This window comes from Nomascus leucogenys, chromosome 22a (assembly GCF_006542625.1).
Source record: "Nomascus leucogenys isolate Asia chromosome 22a, Asia_NLE_v1, whole genome shotgun sequence".
Lineage (NCBI taxonomy): Eukaryota > Metazoa > Chordata > Mammalia > Primates > Hylobatidae > Nomascus > Nomascus leucogenys.
In genome coordinates this window covers 131,166,177-131,175,095 of record NC_044402.1, presented here as the reverse complement: position 1 = coordinate 131,175,095, position 8,919 = coordinate 131,166,177, and positions in this window count along the sequence as shown.

The following is an 8,919-nucleotide window of genomic DNA, read 5'->3' as shown; positions in this document are numbered from 1 at the left end:
AATTCAGGACCAGTCTAGGCAATATGGGAAGACTCTGTCTCTACGACAACAAAAACAAAAATTTAGCGGGGTGTTGTGGCACATGCCTATAGTTCCAGCTACTAGGGAGGCTGAGGTGGGAGAATTGCCTGAGCTTGGGAGGTCAAGGCTGCAGTGAGTCATGACTGCATCATTGCACTTCAGCCTGGGCAACAGAGTGTGACCCTGTCTCAAAAAAAAAACAAAAAAAAGACAATTGCTGCATTATCTAATTAGTGCCAGAAAGAAAAGCTACATATTAAACTATTTCTAACTCAAACAGTAGCTTTGAAAAATTTCCTCCAGCATGTCATTGGCTAATGTAATAATTTTACAGAGTAATTTTACAAATGATTAAAGTATTTTAACAATACATTCAGAAGAATTAAGCAGGAAAATTGTTGTCTCTTTCTTTTCTTTTCTTGCCTTTTCTTTTCTTTCTTTCTTTTTTTATAGGATCTTTCTCTGTTGCCCAGGCTGGAGTACAGTGGCATGATCACAGCTCACTGCAGCCTTGACCTCCCAGGCTCAAGCTATTCTCCCACTTCAGCCTCCTAAGTAGCTGGGACTGTAGGTACACACCACTATGCCTGGCTAATTTTTAAATTTTCTTTTTTTTTTTTTTTTTTGAGATGGAGTCTCGTTCTGTTGCCCAGGCTGGAGTGCAGTGGCGTGATCCTGGCTCACTGCAAGCTCCGCCTCCCGGGTTCACACCATTCTCCTGCCTCAGCCTCCTCGGTAACTGGGACTACAGGCACCTGCCACCACATCTGGCTAATTTTTTGTATTTTTAGTAGAGATGGGGTTTCACCGTGTTAGCCAGGATGGTCTCAATCTCCTGACCTCGTGATCCACCCGCCTCGGCCTCCCAAAGTGCTGGGATTACAGGCGTGAGCTACCGTGCCTGGCCTAAATTTTTTTTTTAATAGAGATGTGGGTCTCACTATGTTGCCCAGGATACTCTCAAACTCCTGGGCTCAAGCAAACCTCCTGCCTCAGCCTCCCGAAATGCTGGGATTAGGTGTGAACCACTGTACCCAGCAATCTCTCTGTTTTATAAATGAGGAAGTCATGGCATGTTACTATTTAAGGCTATTTTTTTTGCAGTCTCAATGAGATTTAAACAATGAGCCAGGAATAAAATCCTGGGCACCCAGAACTCAATTCTTAAATAGAGAAATGGCTAGATAAGACAGAAAATGGTAATCAAAATGCCATTATGATCTGAATACCATTCAAAGTGCAAATTGTTATAAAATGTATTGCTCTTTTTTACTTAACATGTTTTTGCCTTTTTATTTCCTCTATTATTTCTAGATTCTATGAATAGTTGAAACATATCTTCTATGGGAGGACATATTTGGAGAAAATGTAAGCAATTATAAACTCATGATGTTACTAGTGGCTTACAGAGTTAATTCTAATTCTTTTTATTTTTCCCAATTGAAAAATGTTTAAACTATAAATAATCCATATTTTATCTTCCTACTTAAATTCTATATATAATACATCGCATATTGTAATTAGTTAGAGGAAGCTATCTGCTTTAACAAATAATCTCCTTCCCACTGTGGCTCAAACATGTAGAACTTTATGCCTCACTTATATAAAAAGTCTAAGGAGGTTACAGGCCAGGTGTGATGGCTCGTGCCTGAAATCCCAGCACTTTGGGAGGCCAAGGCAGGCTAGTTGCTTGAATTCAGGAATTCGAGACCATCCTGGGCAACATGGTGAAACCCCATCTCTTTAAAAAATACAAAAATTAGCTGGGCGTGGTGGTGTGCGCCTGTATTCCCAGCTACTTGGGAAGCTGGGGTGAGGGGATCACTTGAGCCCGGGAGGTGGAAGTTGCAGCAAGTTGTGATGGCACCACTGCACCCCAGCCTGGGCAACAGAGCCAGACCCTGTCTCCAAAAAAAAAAAAAGGTGGAGGCAGAATATTGGGTGGCTTTTTCACACACAGTCAGTTGGGGACCTAGGTGAGGACCTAGGCTGATAGAGGCTTCGGCATTCTCATCCCATGGCTCCTGAGGTCACCTGGGGATTGGCGTTGAATTTGTGAAAGAAATACAGGAAGCACATCACCTTTGTGCATACTTCTTTGGCTAGAACTGAGGCAAATGGTCCTACCTCACTGCAAAGGAGCCTTAAAAAGATAGTTCAGCGGCCGGGGTCGTGGCTCACACCTGTAATCCCAGCACTTTGGGAGGCCGAGGCAGGTGGATCACGAGGTCAGGAGATCGAGACCATCCTGGCTAACACGGTGAAACCCCATCTCTACTAAAAATACAAAAAAAAAAAAAAATTACCCAGGCGTGGTGGCGGGTGCCTGTAGTCCCAGCTACTCAGGAGGCTGAGGCAGGAGAATGGCGTGAACCTGGGAGGCGGAGCTTGCAGTGAGCTGAGATCATGCCACTGCACTCCAGCCTGGGAGACAGAGTGAGACTCTGTCTCAAAAAAAAAAAAAAAAAAAAAAAGAAAAGATAGTTCAGTTATGTGTTCTGGGAAAAGAGGGTAAGCTGGGTTTTGGTGAGCAACTTGCAATTTTCACCTCATTTTCCCCTTCCCTTCCTGATTTGCTGTTACATAATCTTTCCAGCCTCTGCTATGTTTCCTCTGATACGGATTCACTTTAACTTTGGATTCTATTTTCTACATTTTCTCTAACTTCACTGCCTGTTACTGAATCATGAAGCCAATGGCCTCTATTTCAGGTTTTTGTATGGCATCCTCTTCCAATACAGGTTTTTTTGGTACGTCAAGTAGGATAACTGCTGTCAGAAATAGGTCCCAAAACGTTTATTGGCTCAAACACAAGAAGGGGATTATTTCTTGCTCACATTATCAGGATAAGGTGGTTTCTGATTGTCAGGGGTCTTTGGGTCACACAGCCATTTAGGGAGTCTGGCTGATGGGAGTCCTGCTTTCTTTGACATGTGGCTTCCAAAGTCTTCATGGTGAAACAGAGGCAGATGTATAATAAACACGTAAGGACAAGTGGGAAGGGAAAACAGGGACAGGAGTAAGGCGTAAGAGGGGGAGCCAGACTAAGTGAAGATGCTCCATGTGGACCAATTGCTCTTAATTTCTGGTAATAGGACTGGAACATAGTGATTCTCCCACCTCAGACTGCCAGCTGTGGATCACCAGTTTCTACCCAGAGATACCATTCTTGCAGTGGAGTCACTTTAACTTGGGATTCTATTTTCTACATTTTCTTTACCTTCACTTTTAAAATGCAGGGAGATAAGAAATGTGAAGTTTTCACTTCATAGATGGGCTTTATGGACTGAATATATGTAGTCATATATTTATCTTCTTGAGAAAAGACGAGGCAAAACATTCTCTATGCCTATAAATTGAATGTATATAATGATTTCTTTTTTTAAATTTTTAAATTTTCGAGATGAGGTCTCACTCTGTTGCCCTAGCTGGAGTGCAGTGGCATGATCACAGCTCACTGCAGCCTCTGCCTCCTGGGCTCAAGTGATTCTCCCGCCTCAGACTGCCAAGTAATGGCAACTACAGGCAAGCACCCCCATGCCCAGATAATTCTTTGTATTTTCAGTAGAGACGGACTTTCGCCATGTTGTCCAGGCTGGGTATATAATGATTTCTACCATCTGCTGTCTACAATGTTCTGTAGAACACAGATAGCTACACTTTTTTATTAGTCAAAAACTTGAAAGAGCCTTTTTAGACAAAATGTTCACTTTAGTTACAGCTAGAAAGACAATCTTTCAATCAGCCACTCAAAAATTTTAATTATAGCTGTTGAAAGATATCCTCTAGTGTGATATTGGCTTATTATAAGTGATTTTCCAAAGCACGTTTGCAACTAAAATCTAACACTATCGCTCCAACAACCTGCCAATTGAGAAAAATGACAAGTTTCAATCATTTTAGGAGGTTTACTTGTCAAAATTAAGGATGCGTGCCCAGGAAGTCTATTCCTTTCTCCAAAGATGATTTTGAGGGCTCCAAATTTAAAGGGGAAAGGATGGGATATTGAGAAGTACACAGTTTTCATGTAAGAGAGGGTAGGAAAAAATAGGGTCGGAAAAAATTCATGCCTTTTTCTGGCTTAGTGAATCTGCATTTTTTTTACATAAGATGACATAGACAAAATGGGGCAGGGAAACAATCAGATATGCTTTTGTGTCTGGTGGGCAGGGAAGTGACTGCACCTGTAAGGATAAGCTATCAATTTACATTGCCATGGTGAAATTTTTTTTTTTTGAGACGGAGTTTCTCTCTGTCACCCAGGCTGGAGTGCAGTGGCATGATCTCATTGCAACCTCTCCCTCCTGGGTTCAAGCAATTCTCTTGCCTCAGCCTCCCAAGTAGCTGGGACTACAGACCCCTGCCACTACGCCCGACTGGACTAATTTTTGTATGTTTAGTAGAGACAGGGTTTCACCATGTTGGCCAGGCTGGTCTTGAACTCCTGACCTCAAGTGATCCGCCTGCCTCGGCCTCCCAAAGTGCTCAGATTACAGGCGTGAGCCACCATGCCTGTCCTGCCATGGTGAAATTTTAACAGAAACACCTTAGGGTAAAGTTGTTGGAGCTCACTAGGAATTTCCTTGTAGGAAAAATATGGGGGAGGCATGTAGCTTTTCATCTTGTAGCCATTTTATTTAGGAACCAAAAGAGAAGGCGGGTTTGCATGACCCAGATCTCAGCTTAACTTTTCACTTTGGCTTAACGAGTTTGGGGTTCCAAGATTTATTTTCCTTTCACAAACCTGAAGAGGTAGGGCAGGAGAACTGTTGTCGTCCCTGCTTTTCGCCAGACTTTTATTCTCTAAGAGATAAACAGAAACTATCCCTGGAAAACGAAGAATGGAAGACTTCTCTGCTGGTTTCAACCAATGGCCTGACACTGTTGCCAGACTCCCCTCTCTTTTCAAGATTTCAACATAACAGTTGACCAACTTACAAATCATTCCTTCCTGATAAATGACCACTGTCCACAGACGGGTTCTGGCAAGGTTATGGAGACTGTGCACATAGTACCTTTATGTTCTGTTTCACCTTTTGACATACGGAGCCTAATTTTACTGCATTTTAATGTTGTCTCCACCCCAAAGTGAACATGGGTCATATGTAACATATATATTTATTTAACCTGCATGCATGTGTGTGATCTCCCTTCAGGAATATTTATGGAGCCTCCTGTAACCTGTTGACTATGTGTACTTGGCCAACTCACTCATTTACCGAGTTGTCCAGCTCTTGATTTTTTTCTAGTTATATTGGTGAAGAAACATTCTTTATGGCTGCCTACCTATCTCACTTCTAGGAACATCATGGCATATTACCTGTTGCCGTAGATCCCCACAAGACAAGGTGAAGTCACTTGTCCTTTACCTGCACACCAGGCCCATATAGTGGAAAGTGTGACATTCTATGGAATGTCTCTGAGAACAAGGTCCTTGAGGAATGTATTGTAGCAGAAAACAACAGTTAACATAGCCCCGGGGATATGAATATGTATTCCTGTCTTTTCAATGTAAAAGTAAGCTCTTTACTAATAGGGATTGAAAGAACTCTTTTTGCCCTATCAGTAGCTGGATACCAAGTGCCAAAAGTTATGTTGTTGTGTTCTAGTAATACTATCATATTTGGCACACCAGTTGCAATTGGGTTATTATAGGGTTAAATGTTCCCTGTCATCTATGTGACCCATTGTTTTGTTTTGTTTTGTTTTTAACAGAGGACACATAGGTGAATTGAATGGGGATATTATGGAGACCAGTTGATATTTTTTAGGTCTTTGAGAGTGCTAATCCCTGCAATTGCATTATTTTTGCTTGGGGGATGGCAATTTCAAGGGTCTCCACTTTGCTTTTCCTACTACAATGGATATTATGTCACAGGCTAGTGAACCAATGAGGGTTCTGCTAGTTCCTAAGTGCAGTCATTCAAATTATGCACACAGGGACTGGAGAAAAAAATTGCAAGGTCTGTCTATAAAGCCAAGGGACACACCATGAGGCTGACTTAGGCTAGTTCTCTATTTCTCATCTGGCCTCCATAGGAATCTGTTGTGATGATCATGGAGGTGATTTACATCTCTTTATATTAGTGTTAGCACAGACCCCGTGTTCAACAGCCCTCAAATTGGCTGGTATTCCCTTTTCACGAGTGCACTGCTACTCTGATAAGAGGCTGCAGGCCCCTTTGGGGAAGGATTGGGTGTTATCTGTTATACATACTTGTTGTGGCATGCAGAGTCTTTCAGTGAATGCGCTATGAGTTTTCGAACTAGCTTAGATATAAAATCTGGATGAATAATTTCAATTTTCCTGTGTGGTTGTGATGGTTAATTTTATGTGTCAATTTGACTGGGCTAAGGGATGCCCAGATAGCTGGCAAACATTATTTCTGGGTGTGTCTGTCAGGAGTGTTTCTGAAAGAGATTAGCTTTTGAGTCAGTAGAATGTGTAAAGAAGATCTGCCTTCACCAATGTAGGCAGGCATCATCCAATCAATTGAGGGCCCAAATGGAACAAAAAGGCAGAGGAAGAGTGAATTGTCTCTCTCTTCTTGAGCTTGGACATCCTTCTTTGCCTGCGTTTGGACTTTGGAGCTACTGGTTCTTAGGCCTTCAGATTTTAGGACTTACACCAGTGGGTACCCGGTTCTCAGTCCTTTGGACTTGGACCATCAGCTTTCTTGGTTCTCCAGCTCATGATTGGCAGATGGTGGCTCTTCTTGGCTCCATTAATATATGCACATGAGTCAGTTCCCATAATAAAACTGTCCCTAGTCTCTTTCTCTCTATATAATCATGCACTGTATAAAGATGTTTTGGTCAATGATATGGTTTGACTCTGTGTCCCTACCCAAATCTCACCTGGAATTGTAATCCCCAGGTGTTGAGGGAGGGTTCTGGTGGGAGGTGATTGAATCATGGGGTGATTTCCCTCATGCTGTTCTCATGACAAGTGAGGGAGTTCTCATAAGGGCTGATGGTTTTAAAAGTGTTTGTAAGTTTCCTCTTTGCACTTCTCTCTTTTCCTGCCACCTAGTGAAGAAGGTACTTGCTTTTTCACCTTCTGTCATGATTGTAGGTTTCCTGAGGCTTCCCAGCCATGTAGAACTGTGAGTCAATTAAACTTCTTATCTTTATAAATTACCCAGTCTCGGGTATTTATTTATAGCAGTGTGAAAATGTACTAATACAGTCAACGATGGACCACATATATAAAGGTGGCCCCATAGGATTATAATACCATACTTTTACTGTACCATTTTTAAGTTTAGATACAAAATACTTATCATTGTGTTATAATTGACTATAATATTTAGTACAGTAATATGCTGTACAGGTTTGTAGCCTAGAAACATTAGGCTATATATACATATAATATAGGCTATATATATATATATAAAATAAATAATAATAAAAATATATAATATACTATATATAATAAAACAATAGGCTACATATATAATATAGGCTATATATAAAATAAATAATAATAAAAATATATAATATATAATAAAACAATAGGCTATATATAAATATAGACTATATATAAAATAAATAATCAAAACATATATATAATAAATAAAACAATAGGCTATATATATATAATAAATACACACACACAGTTGATCCTTGAACAACACAGGTTTGAGCTGTGCAGATCCACTTACATGCAAATATTTTTCAGTAAATGTATTGGAAACTTTTTTTGAGATATGTAACAATTTGAAAAGACTAACAGACCAACCACATAACCTACAAATATCAACAAAATTAAGAAGTTAACTGTGTCCTGAATCTATAAAATATATTTACATACTAGCCTATTTTATCATTTACTTCCACAAAATATACACAAACTAGTATAAAAAGTTAAATTTGGGCAGGCGCGGTGGCTCACGCCTGTAATCCCAGCACTTTGGGAGGCCGAGGCGGGCGGATCACGAGGTCAGGAGATCGAGACCAGCCTGGCTAACACGTTGAAACCCTGTCTCTATTAAAAATACAAAAAATTAGCCGGGCGAGGTGGCGGGCGCCTATAATCCCAGCTACGCAGGAGGCTGAGGCAGGAGAATGGCATGAACCCGGGAGGTGGAGCCTGCAGTGAGCCGAGATTGCGCCACTGCACTCCAGCCTGGGTGAAAGAGCGAGACTCCTTCCCCCCCCACCAAAAAAAAGAAAAAAAAGTTAAATTTATCTAAACTTACACACACAGACACATACAGACTGTACATGGTACCATTTGCACAGAAGAGAAATGTAAACAAATATAAAGATACAATATTAAATAATAACTGCATAAAATTAACTGTAGTACATACTGTACTACTGTAATAATTTATAGCTACCTTCTGTTGCTATTGCTGTGAGCTCAAATATTGTATTTGCTTCAAATGCTGTGACACTAATCCTCTCTGCAGTTCATCTCTCTAGTAAATTGAATATTGCAGTAAAAGGTGATCTTTCAAGGTTCTCACATATTTTTTCATCATATTTACTGTAGCACTGTATACCTTGAATGATACCATGGGATCCATACAAAATACCACTGGTGATGCTGGAAGCTGTCTCAAAAAGCAGAGAAAAGTCATGACATTATAAGAAAAAGCTGAATTGCTTGATATGTACCATAGAATGAGGTCTGCAGCTGCAATTGCCCGCCATTTCAGACAGACCGTCTTGTAAATAGATGATGTATACTTACAGTATTGATAAATATAGTATAGTACTGTGAATGTATTTTTCTCTTCCTTATGATTTTCTTAGTAACATTTTCTTTCCTCTAGCTTACTTTATTGTAAGATGACAATATACAATATTTGTATTATATATATCATACAAACTATGTGTCAATTGATGGTTTATGTTATTGGTAAGGCTTCTGGTCAGCAGCAGGCCATTAGT